This window comes from Podarcis erhardii, assembly GCF_964252035.2.
Source record: "Podarcis erhardii genome assembly, chromosome: Z".
Classification (NCBI taxonomy): Eukaryota; Metazoa; Chordata; class Lepidosauria; order Squamata; family Lacertidae; genus Podarcis; species Podarcis erhardii.
In genome coordinates, this window is record NC_138504.1 from 38935999 (window position 1) to 38950909 (window position 14911).

At 44.8% G+C, this 14911-nt stretch overlaps 1 long non-coding RNA gene across 1 annotated transcript; it reads left to right on the plus strand.

The window, feature by feature from the left end:
* The first annotated feature begins 2884 nt into the window (after nucleotides 1-2884).
* On the plus strand, nucleotides 2885-14911 carry LOC309333880. Its single transcript, XR_014152750.1, has 3 exons — nucleotides 2885-3046; nucleotides 8213-8458; nucleotides 14670-14911. It is a non-coding gene; the product is annotated as an uncharacterized lncRNA (long non-coding RNA).

Sequence of the window (14911 nt, forward strand, 5' to 3'; positions counted from 1 at the left end):
GGTCAAAATGACGTCATGTGCATGTGCAGAAGCGGCGAAACGCAACCCGCGCACGCACAGACGCGCCGTCGCATATTACGTTCTGTTCGGGATGCAAATGGGGCTCCGGAACGGATCCCATTCGCATCCCGAGGTACCACTGTACAAGCAGAGGTTGGCTAGATCATTAGACAAAAAGTGTCCTCATTCAGGCACTTTTAAAGTACAGTTGATGCTCGGGTTGCAAACGTGATCCATGCAGGATTTGGCGCTTCTGCGCATGCGCGACTGCTGGAACCCAGAAGTAACCCGCTCCGGTACTTCTGGGTTTTGGTGCGTCCGTAACCCAAAAAAAAAAAAAAAAAAAACACAACCTGAAGCGTCTGTAACCTGAGGTATGACTGTAACACATTATTATTATTATTAGTAGTAGTAGTAGTAGTAGTAGTATACTGCCCTATGCCTGGGGGTCTTAGGGTGGTTCACAGAATAAAATGCATGCATTAACTACATGCATTAACTACAATCTAGCACCCTAAAAAGTGCTAGCACCTTTCTCCCTGAAGTGCTGGATTTTTCATTTCAGGGAATGTTGTCATGTTTGAAGCAGGTGTTATCTATAGTGGAGGAATTTCACACCTGATTATTTGAAAGACAGATTGCACTCACATGGGCCTATCTGAGCTTTAAGATCATCCCCAGGAACCCTGCTTGCCTTTTGATAAGGTCAGAATGAAATGTAACTAGACTGGTCAGATGGAAAAGAGGACAGGGCTTTAACAGTTGTGTAGAAGAGAGAATTTCAGCATATGTAATAATAATAATAATAATAATAATAATAATAATAATAATAATAATTTATTTATACCCAGTCCTTCCCAGTTCAAAAACTGGGCTCAGGGCAGCTAACAACAAATTTAAAACACTTTAAAACATTTAATTATAAAAGCAGCATAAAATACAGTATAAAAACATGAATAACAATAAAAATCAAAAATCAATTAGATAATCCCCAGGACTAGCTGGTTGAATTGGTCCTACTTGGGCCAGCGAGGAGGCCAGGGGAGAATTAGCTGTGGGTTCTCAGAGCGGGTGATCTTCATAAAAGGGGAGGGGGAGGGAAGAGAAGGGAAATAAAAGATCAGGCTGAATTCAAATTAAAGGCCAGTCAGAATAGCTCTGTTTTACAGGCCCGACGGAAGGAGATTAAATCCTGAAGGGCCCTAGTCTCATGGGACAGAGCATTCCACCAGGTCGGAGCCATCACTGAAAAGGCCCTGGCCCTGGCCCTGGTGGAGGATAGTCTGACTTCCTTAGGGCCCGGAACCTCTAAACTATGGTTATTCATGGACCTTAAGGTCCTCTGCGGGGCATACCAGGAGAGACGGTCCCATAGATATGAGGGCCCTAAGCCGCAAAGGGCTTTAAAGGTCAAGACCAGCACCTTGAACCTTACCCTATACTTCACCGGGAGCCAGTGCAACTGGTAAAGCACTGGGTGAATATGCTCCCATGGCAGGGACCCCATGAGGAGCCTCGCTGCAGTATTCTGCACCCGCTGGAGTTTGTGGGACAGTTTCAAGGGCAGTCCCGTGTAGAGAGAATTACAGTAGTCAAGCCTGGAGGTGACCGTTGCATGGATCACTGTGGCCAGATCAGGGTGGGAAAGGTAAGGGACCAATTGCTTAATGTGTCAAAGATGGAAAAATGTCGCCTTAGCTGTTGCTGTAACCTGCGCCTCCATGGAAAGGGAGGTGTCAAGGATTACATCCAAACTCTTAACGGAAGGCACTGGCACTAATTGGGCCCCCACAAGAGAAGGGAGTTGGTCCCTCATCCTCATGCCATCCCCACCCAGGCAGAGGACCTCTGTCTTTGAAGGATTTAATTTCAATCAACTCCCATTAAACCACCCACCACAGTCTCCAAGCATCTGGTCAGTTTGTCCAGGGCCAAGGTGGTGTGGTCATCCATCAGCAGATAGAGCTGAGTGTCATCAGCATATTGGTGACAACCCAGCCCAAAGCTCCGGACAATCTGGGCAAGGGGGTGCATAAAGATGTTAAAAAGCATCGGGGAGAGGATTGTGCCCTGCGGCACTCCACACACCAAGGAGTGGCGCAATGACATCTCCCTCCCTAGTGCCACCCTCTGTCCCCGACCAGAGATAAAAGAGCACAGCCATTGTCGGGCTGTGCCCTGTATCCCCACGTCTGCGAGGCGGTGGTCCTGAAGATCATGATTGACCATATCAAAGGCTGCTGACAGATCTAAGAGAATCAGCAGTCCCGACCCGGAAAATGCTCCAGTGAATAATAATAATAAAAAAGTTATGTCATTATAATTTATTGTCCATCTTTCCACCCCATAGGCCCCAGGGCGGGTGAGTACATCAAAACACACAGAACACTAAAATAGTAGCACAATGTGGAATCACAGCATCCCCCTCCTATCCTAAATATGGTACAGCACCCTACTAACCCCTTTATTTATAGCATGTGTTTTAAAATTCTATTAAAATTTAGCTGTTATACATACAGAGAATTTAAATTCTGTTATTGTTTAATTGTTTCCCTCCCTCCCCAATGTTTTTAGCTGTTCCTGTTTTGACTGTAAGTCGCCTCGAGTCCCTTTCAGGGAGAAAAGCGGGGTACGTATAAATGAATGAAACAATGAATGAAGGCAGCAAGAACTCCGGAGGACGACACCTCCTCACTTAATCAGTTTCCCCGCCTTCGGGGCGTGGCGTCCCGCCCCTTCTCCTTTGAGTGACTGCACTTGCAAAGCAATTCCACGCCCTTGCTGCAGCTGCCGCCGCCACTGCCCCCTGCTGGCTACGCAGGTGGCGCGCACCCTTCCTTCCCAGGACGACAGTATTTATACCAGCCACTCCAGGGCGCTCCCCTCTATCCCGCATGCGCAGTGTCTGGTTTGGGAAGCGAGAGGGAGAGTGAAGGAGCGTCTTGGTGTGGCGGCGGCGGCGGCGGCCCTGCTGGAAGGAGCTCGCGCAGGGCGGCGGACCCGGAGAGACCCAGGCGGCGGCGGCGGCGGCGGCTTCGCCTCACAGGTTGGTCCCCTTAGTCTGGGTAAGGCCCGTACCAGGCCGCCCCCCCTCCTCTCAGTAGTCCTGCCCGCCCTCGCAGCGCCGGGCCCTGCCGTGAGGGGGATGCCCGAGGTGGGGCTGGTGAAGTTGGGGGGTGGGGTGGGATAAGAGACACACAATGGGTGCAGAGTCCGGCTTGGGCAAAAGAAGGGGCGGACCTGATCTAGTTTGCGGCGACGGCAGCAGCAGCCCACCCCGCCCCGCTTTATCTCAGCCTTACACCGAGCCCAACAACCTCAGTGTTGTCTACACTGGCTGGCAGTAGCTCTGCGGGGTTTCGGAGGCGCCGCTGGGGGTCGAACCCGGGACCTTCTGCACGCGGGGGGGGGGGCGAGGGTGCTCTGCTACTAAGCGAACGGCCCCTAAAGCCCCGCCGTGTCGTTTTCCTCTTCGCTGTCCCGCACGCCCCATATTTCGCTTTGGCATCCCTTTACGTTCTCTCCCCCCCCCCGCCTCCCTACACTCCTCCCTTCAGCCTAAATTCAGGATACGTCTGTCCCTAACCCCACCCCAGTGGTGTTTTTTTTTTTTGCATTGCCTTCTTTACAGCTTGCACGTGACCGTCTATTTTATCTCCCCTCTCCATATTTTGCATTGGCTTCCCGTCCTCTCACCTAGACTACGCCCTCTCCCCTTTCAGCCGAAAATCAAGGTGTTCCTATCCCACCTCGTGATTGTCAGCTTCCCCACCCCGCCCCCAATTTTGCAAAGATAGCAGCCACCTGGCCTTGCCTCTTTTTATTATTATTTTTTTGTAAAGCCATGCACGTCTTATTCCTTACCCTTTCAGTGTCTGGCCAGACTATTCAAACCATTGACATTGCATCCTACCACCCCACCCCCCAGTCTACAGCCCCTTTAGCTTAAAGGCAGGCTATTTTTTCCTCACTTTGTCAATTCTTGCCACTTTTGCACTGACACACATACAACCTGCTTTCCTTACATTTTGCATTTGCTTACCCCGTCCTTTCAACTTCTGATCAGGTTACACCTTGACCTATATGCATTTATCTCAGAAGTAATTTAGCTCTTATATGTCCTTCCTTTGCCACAAGTTAGGCATCCCTCCTCCATATTTTGCATTGACATCCCCTCCTTTCCCTCTCAGGCCCTACAACCAACACCATGCCTTGTGGTCCTCTTGTTGTTGAACTCCAGTTCCTATCAACCCCTAGCCAACTGTACTGGTGGTGAGTGATGATGAGAGTTGTAGTCCAAGAACACCTGGAGGGCCATAGGTTCCTCATCCCTGCTGTGTGAAGAATCTGCTTCAGGCCATCACATTCTAGTCCCAGCATCCTGTTCTCAGTGTCCTCCCTCAGTTTAATTCTCAGGTCAGAGCATTCCTTCCCTCCCTTATGTGTTTATAGTTTTCATCTATATTTCAACTAACTTATTCTACTCTTTGTGCCTCTACTCCCACTTTAGTCTAAAGTCAGAATATTTATTTTCTCTTTGCCAGTTAGGATTGTCCCCTGCTGTGTTGTTCTATGACATATTTCCCTCCTCTTCTTGTTGCAGAAAAGGAATTTTCCTCCAACCTTCAAACTTGTAAGGCTCTGAAGAAAAAGTGTGGGGTAGAAGAGTCCTCCAAATTGGAGGGCGGTGGTAGTGATGGGGGCTGCTGGAGAGAGGGAGAGAATGTTTTCTTAATTTCTAGTTCTTAATTTTTAGGTAATAAAGCTCGAAGCACTTCCCCCCCAAAAGAAAAAATTCTGTCTGAGATACAGTCATACCTTGGTTTGAATGTGCTTCAGGTTGAGCGCTTTCAGGTTGCACTCCGCTGCAACCCGGAAGTAACGGAGCGTGTTACTTCCGGGTTTCAGTGCTCGTGCATGTGCAGACGCTCAAAATGACGTCATGCACATGCGTGGAAGTGGCAAAACGGCACACGCACAGACGTGTCAATCTGCTGTCGCGTTTTAAGTTCTATTCAGGATGCGAATGGGGCTCCAGAATGGATCCTGTTCACATCCTGAGGTACCACTGTACTAGAGTTTCTTCCCATCTGAGATGACAGTAGTTTGGCATAGATGGGGTCATGGTCTGGCTCAGAATCAGGCAGGTTCACAAAATCAATCTCTGGTAGGTTCAGAGTGGACAGAAGGAAGCACTGCTTCACACTGTGTGTTATTAATGTAAGAAATTCAGGGCCACAGCATGTGGTGGGTGATTGGCAACCTCTGGCTTAGATAGCTTTATTTCTAAAATCATAGAAGATAAATCTGTGGATGAGGCAGGTGCTGTAGTTCAGTGGCAAACACTATGTTCGAATGCAGGGCATCCCAGTTCAATCTCCAGCAGATCATATTGGGCACGGGGGGAGAAATGGGACATGCTGGCTGAGATGTTCAAGAGCTGCTGCCAGTCAGAGCAGGTAGTATTATGCTTGATGGGCCAATGACCAGACTCTGTTTTAAGGTAGCTTCAAATGATCAAAGCCATTACAACTCCCTGGAGCCTCCATGTTCAAAGGCAGTGGGTCCATAAATACTAGATGGATGTGTCTTAGGTGGCTACAAGTTGGAAGCAGTGTTAGACACTCAGGCATATAAGCTAATTATCCCATCCCAATAGTGAAATTATCCCTTCCTGTTTGCAGGCAGTAAAATGAGGCGGTACCATTTTGCCAAAAATTATGAGGCATGGGGAGGAGAAATTATACCAGTTTATTGTGGGCATGAGTTCTCGTTTGAAGCATCATGGCTTTTTATTATTATTTGCAAATTCATTTTATTTAATCTGTTTCTATCCCAACCTTCCACCTGAGGGAGTCCAGCTCTGTTGGCAGACTAGCCATCATTTTGCAACCCCCACATTACCCTGGGTGTAGCATTGTTTTAGGGTATTGGTGGTGGTGAGTAGCAGAGTCTGTTTGAAGAAGGAGCTCTATTTTGGGTGTCAAAATGGTTCTTTTTGTGGGAGAAAGCAAACAGGAAAATTATCAGATAAAACATATTCTATGTTCCACAGTTCCACAAGAGTGTTATGGAGGTTTGTTTTGCATATTTCTGGTGTGCTAAGTGGGGAACAAAATTATTGCTCTCCAAGAAGAAAGGGGCAAACCTCACATGTATGCTTATCAGACAAAGGAGGCAGTGGGGTTTTAAAGTGGCAACTAGTTTGTTCATATGAAAGTGATTTTGAGAATTCACCCATGACATACAAACATTGTTAGACATGGGAGATGATGTCAAAAGGTAACATAAGCTGCCATCTAGCATTGGCAGCAGCTCTCCCAAGAATTCAGGGTGGTTTCTCTCCCAGACCTACCTGAAGATGCTAGGGATTGAACCAGAGACCTTCTGCCATTGAGCCACAGTCCCTCTGGAGAGTGCCAGGTTGGCAAATTCTGCTTATGTAGGATTACCTGACTCTCTCTCATCCTAGCACTGAACTTCAACTTTGCTTCAGCAAGGTGGTTGCTTTTTATGCCTTCAGACACAGCCTCAGGGACTTTAGGAGAAAGGTGAACACCTGGGTCTGAGTGATCTTAAATGGGAATATAGCTGTCTTTCTGCTTACAAGATTCATGTTAAGATTTGTATTTTTTTTGTTCATTACTCTGTTTAGTAATGTGTCAAGTTGTGTAGTAGAGATGATGCAGAGAAGGGTAACATGGATGACGATCTTCTGCCTTATTTGGAGGAGTTGGTGCAGGCCACAAAGGAGGTCTTAAATTTATACTAACCATTACTGTGTTCTGGGTGGTGAGAATTTACTACGTATTGCAAAGTTACTGTACCATTTGTCCCAGAGGCTGATTAGCCATCCTTTATCTGCTCTCACATAAAATTTGAGAGAGAACAAATTTATGATTATGCTACTATCCTCTAGTTACATACCTTGTCCTCTTTGAATACAATGGAAGTGATACTATTCACTGTGGATTTATGATTTTCATCCTGTAAAAATCGTATTAGATATATTTGTAGCAATGTGGCCTTTTTCTGTCTGTTGATGGTTGAAGACAGGTTTGTAACTAGCCACTTGCTTGGTTTCATATAGTAACAACTCATGCAGGTTACAAGGTATGGAATATTTGTTCTGCAGCCTGGAACACTGCTTCATATGTGGTGGGATTGCTGCATAGTTCAGAGCTTCTGGACCCATATGTTTTCATTTAAATCAAAGCATTGAGCTTCACCTGGGTTGAATCCATGGTGCCTGTGCAGCACAAAACAATATTTTCTGCTGAAACATTCCAAGGGATGCTGCTCTTGCTGCCCACAAAGGCACTCTCAATACTCAGAAGTTCATTGCTAGAACAGAAGGATATAAAATGAAATAAACAAATTACTTTACTTTCCCTCAGAAACTTGTTTCACATTTTCCTCCTTTGCTTTTGCATGCAGTTGAGCCAGGAACAACTGAACAAACTTTACCTGAGACCTTTTCATTGCGGCAGCATAAACAATTGTCCGTTTAAAACTTAGATGTGTGTGTGGGGGAAACAGAACATAACTTCACAACTAACCAGTATATTGAACATTCCCACCTTCACACTAGCTTTACAAATATATCCTCAGTTATTAACCTAAAAATACAATACTAAACATGTTTACTTAGAACCAAGTCCCACTTGAGTTCAGTGGGATTCACCTCTAGGTAAGGGTACAGAATTGCAGCCTTAAAAATTTACATGGCCTGCCAGGCAGAACTATGAAAGCCATGTGTGACTAAAAGGGGAAAGGGAACCTATTTTTGATGCTATCTCCATTATCACCTCAATATCACCAGACTCAGTCTGGAGCTCCTATCCTTGGAGCACGGTACCAACTCTCCCATCATGCATAAACCTCGTGGGTTTATGCTTCTTGCCGCAGCCACATTGTTAGTGGCCTCCCACTGGAAGTTCAACTTCCCAAGGGAAGTTGCTAGTGAAAGTATGGGACATTGCACTGTCAGAACATCTAAGTGGAGAGTCCTTAACTGTTCATTAAAAAGATATTCTTTATTTGACATGGTTTTTCTCCTATGTTAATCAAACAGCCCACTAAACCCCCTGTTTTATGGATAAACATGTGGAGAGACTTTATTGTGAACTGAATTGACTCACCCCCTTTTAAAAATGTGCGATAGTTGAATACTGTATTGTATTCTCAGTTGCTTTCAGGTTTTCCTCCTCAGTGTACAGTAGTACCTTGGTACTCAAATGGCTTGGCTCCTGAACAAATTGGCTCCCAAACGCTGCAAACTTGGAAGTGAATGTTCTGGTTTGTGAACCTTTTTCGGAAGCCGAACGTCTGACGCGGCTTCCGCTGCTTCTACTTGAGTGCTGAAAGCTCCTGCAGCCAATTGGAATCCACGCCTTGGTTTTCGAACGGTTTCAGGGGTCGAACAGACTCCTGGAATGGATTAAGTTCGAGAACCAAGGTACCACTGTATCTTTTTTAAAAAAAATACTTTTACTGTATTCTCATTCTCTCTCTCTCTCTCTCTCTCTCTCTCTCTCTCTCTCTCTCTCTCCAGGAAGAGCTTAAATTATCCAGTTGAATTCAGTGGACTTTAATTTGACTGTTTTACACCCTATTATCGCATCCTGTTTTTAAGTGGTTTTTCTGCTTTCATTCTTACTCTAACCATACGGAAATGTACAGAATCCTGAGCTCGAAACTGCAGGCCTGGGGAAATATTTTCAGGTTCCTTTGCATAGTGTCAGAAGAAAATATTTAGACATCTTCTTTGCTGGAAGATGGATATCTGTTTTCTTGTTCTGCTAGCAAAGAATCTAGATGCCCAGGATTTTATTGGCCCTGCATAGTGGACACTAGCATCTCTTACTGTGATTATGCTGTCTATTGATGGTATGTTTTTGTTGCTGTTTTATGGGTTATTGTTTGGCAGTTGAAGTTGTATCCAATTAAGTTCTACTCACAGTAGATGCATTGAAATTAATATACCTACATTACTTTATCAGTATATTAATTTCAGTGGGTCTTCTCTAAGTAGATCCAACATCAGAATCGTAGAATTGTAGAATTGGAATGGACCATGAGGGTAATCTAATCCAGCTCTCTGCAGTGCAGGAATCTTTGCCCATTGTGGGGCTAGAACTCACAGTGCTGAGATTTAGAGTCTCATGCTTTACCAACTGAGTGATGATTATTAGTATACTGGATGCAACCTGGTTTTTGTGTGTGTGTTCCATGCTTTCCTTTACAACTTGGTAAGTCACTTGGAGATACTTTATATGTCAATATATTACTAATACCAGAACATAAGAAGAATCTGCTGGATCAGGCCAGTGGCCTATCCAGTGCAGCATCCTGTTTTCACAGTGACTCAACAGATTCCTGTGGGAAACCTGCAAGCTGCACTTCAGTGCAGCATCCTTCTACTCACCCAGTAACTGGTCATGATGCCTCTGATAGTGGAGGTAGAACATAGCCATTATGGCTAATCCTCTTTTAAAGGATTAATCATACTATCCCTGCTCAGGATTCTGACTGCATTAGCCAGACATCCTCTGCACTTTAGTACTGGACAATTACAAGTGGCTCTGTATAGAAATAGTAAACCTTGCCAATGGGCAGATTGCCAACAGGGCTAATGGATGGGGAAATTAGGTTCATAGGAGCCAGCATCAAAGTTCAAGGCAAACTATTCAGATTGGGTGCCTGTGAGATTCTGTCCAGCCCTGACAACCACCCTACAAAAGCAAGCCCACTGACCTTCATCAGTCTGGGTGTTTATAAATGTCAGTTCATCCATGTATTTTACCCTTGCAAATAAGTCTGCACAACTTAATAGTCAGCCTGCTACCATATACCTGTATTAGTCATTGGTACATGTTTACAGTATAAAAGCACCAACTCCATTCCTGTTTGCCAGTGTTTTCCTTACCTTGTTTTTCTCATGGCAGTTCCTAGATGCTGCAGGTAGCCAGGTGGCCACCTGATTTTTAAGCCTAATGTATTTAACAGGCTAGTATTTTGGTAGTGCTTGTTTAATAAGGAAGCTGTCTTTTACTCAGAAAGGTGACTGCTTTGGCTAGGACCCAATCCCAAATTAATCTTTTAAAAAAACATGTTTAAAGTGTTTTTAGTTACTATGGATATTAAGCTTATCCAACAAAGTTCTAATGAACCTAAATCAGCCCTGTCCATTGACTTCAGTGGATCAGTTCTGAGTAGAACTAACATGGAATACACCGTAGGAAGTAGAGGCTATTTTTTATTTCAGCTGTAACACAGGAGTAGGGGATTGTTTCAGGTTCGTCTTAAATATATTTTGATATAAACAGATTAGTATTGACACTGCTTTGCCTTGGTCTGCTTTGTATTTGATGTGACCATTTCTGCATTGGTAAGTAAATCTTATTCAGTATTGACTGCTATGGCCATGTTAACACAAAGCAGAAGGCTTTCCAGGAGTTGGGGGAACATAGCTTTCGGAGGGTTTTCCTAAGGGGAAAGGGGTGGGAGGAAGAGTATTAATTATAACAGCCTGCTGGATCAGGCCAGTGACCTGTCTAGTCCAGCATCCTGTTCTCAAGTGGCAAAGAGTTGCAAGCAGGACCCAGTTATAAGAGCACTCTCCCTTCCTGTGGTTTCTAGAAAATGGGATTCAGAAGCATTTTTGTCTAAGCCTTTATCTGTCAGTTCTGAAAATTCACTCCCTCTGTGGAGGGACCAATAAATTAGAACCCTAGAATGGGGTGATAGAGAGAATCAAGTTTGATTGGGTGGGCATTACCAAGGGCAGAGCAGAGTTAGCCCCCCCTCTATAGTGTGCCTTATTGGACCCTTTCGTTTATCATATGTAAGGGAGTAGCAGTATGTCCTGCAGTATATCCCTTTAATCCTCATCCCTGACTGTAGCAGCCAAGTTTTAAATGCATTTGCCCATATCCTCCCTACCTATATTCTCCCACCCCACTCCTTCTTTCCCCATTGTCCCCTTATAAGATGGGCAGGGACTGTATTTTTTTGCCTATGAAAGTTTGTAAGGTACCATATATGTAGGTGACACTGAATATATTATAAGTAATAAGCACTCTCTTTCCACATGCCCACCTGTCACAATAATGGCTGGGTTTTTTTTTGCTGAAAATTTTATATCAATTAGCACAGGCTTTTAAAAGCAGCTCCTCTTGGACTGCAGGATCAACCAAGTCCTGTGTGGGCTGCTCCATTGTATGTCCAGCATGCCTCATACAGCCTAGGCTCTAGAGGCTGAGAAAGCCTGACAGGCTTGAATTATCTCATTTAGCTCTCTTTTTTAGTGATATTTGATCTGTAAATGCAGAAAAGCCCTTTCCCTCCTCTTTTGATGTCATTTTGTACCAAGCTGTCAAAATGAATAGATTTTGAGTGCTTTGAGGTGTCACCAGTGCTGTATTGTTCTCTGTTTTCAACATTAGCCAAGCTCCACATTTCTTTGGTTTTGTCATATTGCAAGGAGGGCATCTCCTGATTTTTTTTAAAAAAATCCTTCGTCCACTGGTGTTTGGGGCCAGTTTGAGTTTGGTGAGACACTTGCAGTTCCAATACTCATGTGACCCTTCTGATGTGGTGAGGAAGTCTCATGTCTTTGACTATTTTAAATCCAGAATCTGTACTTGCGTGTTTAAGGTGATAACTGGAGTGGAATATCAGAACTGGTACTTGGGAGCTTATCGGAATCCATGTGCCTAAATGCCAGTGGCTGCTGACGTTCTATAGTTTCTTATGTCTGCATAGAATTTAAACTGTTGATTATAGTGAATCCAAAATAGTTCTGCTGGTTCATATCTTCTTGCATGAGCAGCTGTGATGCCCCTGCAAAACCAGCATTACAATGTGCAGTAAAATGTATAAATAAATGCTTGAAGTTATTCATAGCTGCTTCAGTGGTTTTCTACTGGAAGTGGGACATAAATCTTAATAAATCTGTGCCAAGAGTTCAGTCCCAGTGGAATGTTAGCTTAGCTGTTGCAGAGTGACTTTCTTAAAGTGACCCCACATGTGGAAAACACATCAGAATGGCAGGCTCAAATGATTATTTTTTTTACCAGGGTGATACTGCGAATGAGATCCTAGGTTCCTAATAGAGGACAGCTCTAGGGCTTATCCCCAAGAGAAATACAATCTGTAATAATTTTTTGGTAACTTACTGTGAATCTGTGCCAAAGGTAGCCAATGTGATACCTTCTATATATTGTTGGACAACAACTCTTATCATCCTGGTCCATTGGCCAGTGCTTGTTTTGAGACGGTACACACCGGTATGCCATACCACCACCTATTTTTTCCTTGCCTGCTGCTGCCGCTTTTTTCATGGCAGCAGGCACAACCTCCTGGAAGTGCTTTGGCGCAGTCCTTTAATGATTGCCCATAGCATCTTCCAAGCAGGTGCTTGCCGATCGTAAAAAGGTTGTGGCAGACCCCAAGGTTTGACGTGACCCTTTTACGATTGTCAAGCACCTTCCTGGAAGATGCTTTGGTGATCATAAAAGGGCCACACCGGGAGGCTGTGCCTGCTGCTGTGGAAAATGGTGGCCACAACAGGCAAGGGTGCAATTGGGAGAGGTGGGGGTGGGTGCAAGCAGGCAAACAGCAGTGGTATGGGATAGAAATAAAGCACTGCCATTGGCCATGCTTGGTCTGCAACAAGATCTCTAGGGCAGGGGTCAGCAAACTTTTTCAGCAGGGGGCCAGTCCATTGTCCCTCACACCTTTTGGGGGGCAGACTATATTTTGGAGGAAAAAAATGAATGAATTCCTATGCCCCAGAAATAACCCAGAGATGCATTTTAAATAAAAGGGGACATTCTACTCGTGTAAAAACACGCTGATTCCAGACCATCTGCAGGCCGGATTTAGAAGGCGATTGGGCCGGATGTGCCCCCCGGGCCTTAGTTGGCAGGGGTGGACAACTCCCAAGAAACTGCAGTCTACTCAGAGTTAAAAACTGGCAGTGATCTAACCCCTTTTTGGGGGGGGTTCAGGTCAAAGTTGTTTACCTTTTTTTAGGAAGGAGGAAGGCCCATTTTGGGGGGGGTCAAAGTTGTTGAGTTTTTTCAGGGGGGTAAAATGTTGGGACAGGTAAAAGTTTTTTCAGGGAGGTAAAATGTTGATTTTTTTCAGGGAGGTAAAATGTAGGGGCGCGGATGGCGCTGTGGGTAAAACCTCAGCGCCTAGGACTTGCCGATCGCATGGTCGGCGGTTCGAATCCCTGCGGCGGGGTGAGCTTCCGTCGTTAGGTCCATCTCCTGCCCACCTAGCAGTTCGAAAGCACAATTAAGTGCAAGTAGATAAATAGGTACCGCTTTCTAGCGGGAAGGTAGACGGCGTTCCATGTGCTGCTCTGGTGCTGGTTCGCCGGAGCAGCTTCGTCACACTGGCCACATGATCCGGAAGTGTCTGCGGATAGCACTGGCTCCCGGCCTCTAGAGTGAGATGAGCGCACAACCCTAGAGTCTGTCAAGACTGGCCCGTACGGGCAGGGGTACCTTTACCTTTTACCTAAAATGTTGGGCTTTTTTAAGGAGAGCCGCAGTTGTTCAGCTTCTTGGGGGAAGCCAATGATCTACCAGTGATCTACCACAGACGTCCAGTGATCTACCGGTAGATCACGATCTACCTGTTGGACATGCCTGCTATAGGGCATCATATGGGCAATCCTTTTTATGCCTTTGGGATCACTTTAGAAAGTAATCTGTAGTGCTTAACATATTGTTAGAATGTAGTCTCTGATTCTTACGTTTGGGACATGCAGCAGGCACCTTATCTTAAGTACAGATTTATTTGCACAATGTAGTGGTTTTCAAACTGTTCTTCAGGAACATGGGGCGATTCTTTGAGCTTATTGAAGAGGAACCTCCCTGGAGGTTGAAGGCTTTGAATTTATTGTCCTAGTGCGTCACATAATTGTGCTTGAAATGTTAGTCTCCCATACTCTAGTCAAGAAGACTTCAGTGAGGCAATTCTGAAGAAAACTAGTTGAGAATCACAAGTGGTAGAAATCCATTACACTGTCAGTTGCGAAGAGCAAAAGCTCTTTATGGATGCGGCCTAATGTACTTACGGCTTTCTGGTTTGTGTGCATTAAAAAAACTAATCTTGGGTTGTCTTTTTGGTGTTGAGGTCGTCTGACAGTGCTATAGTGCAAGGTGGTGGTTGTTTCCAGCTTTTGAATGCAAAATATGAACAATGCAAAGGCAAATTATTACAGATTTTCATGCAAAACTCCCAAATAGATATTTCCCCCTTTTTAGTTGAACTCCTTGACTGATACTGTGGTTGTACTATGTTCTTTTTTTTAAAAGAATATGCCAAAACATTTCATGCCACTCTCTGTTTAAAAACAAGTGTATAGTCAACTATTTTTCTAGCATAACACAAGTGCAGCATGTAAAACCATTTGTAATGTTTGTTTTGGAAACCTGATGACAGAAGGAACTGCCATGGACTGCCATATCTGGACTGTAGCGATTATTCTTACTTAGTGAGAGGATTTTCCAGAGCAGACTGTTCTCTCAATATCTACTTAGGCAACAGTGAAAGTGAGACCAAAGCACACAGTCATCTTGACAGTATTTTTTTTAAAATTCCCCTTGGGCTTCCCATTTCACTGAATTCAAGTATCGCTTTTATTCACGCAGCCAACTTTTAAACACTTCCAAAGCAACATAGGATTGGCGTCTCATGGTTCTGGACTTTAACTGGCAGACGTACAGGTGAACATGGGAGATGGGGAATGTTTTTTTAAAAGCTGGGGAGTGGGAGAACGCCAGGGCTCAGTTTTTTTGTCTTTCAAATGCTGAGGCCCCACCAGAAGTGGTCTTACAGTGAGGCAAGGCAGATGGTGAGTTTTGAGCACTTTGAAGGGTTTTGGAGTGAAAGA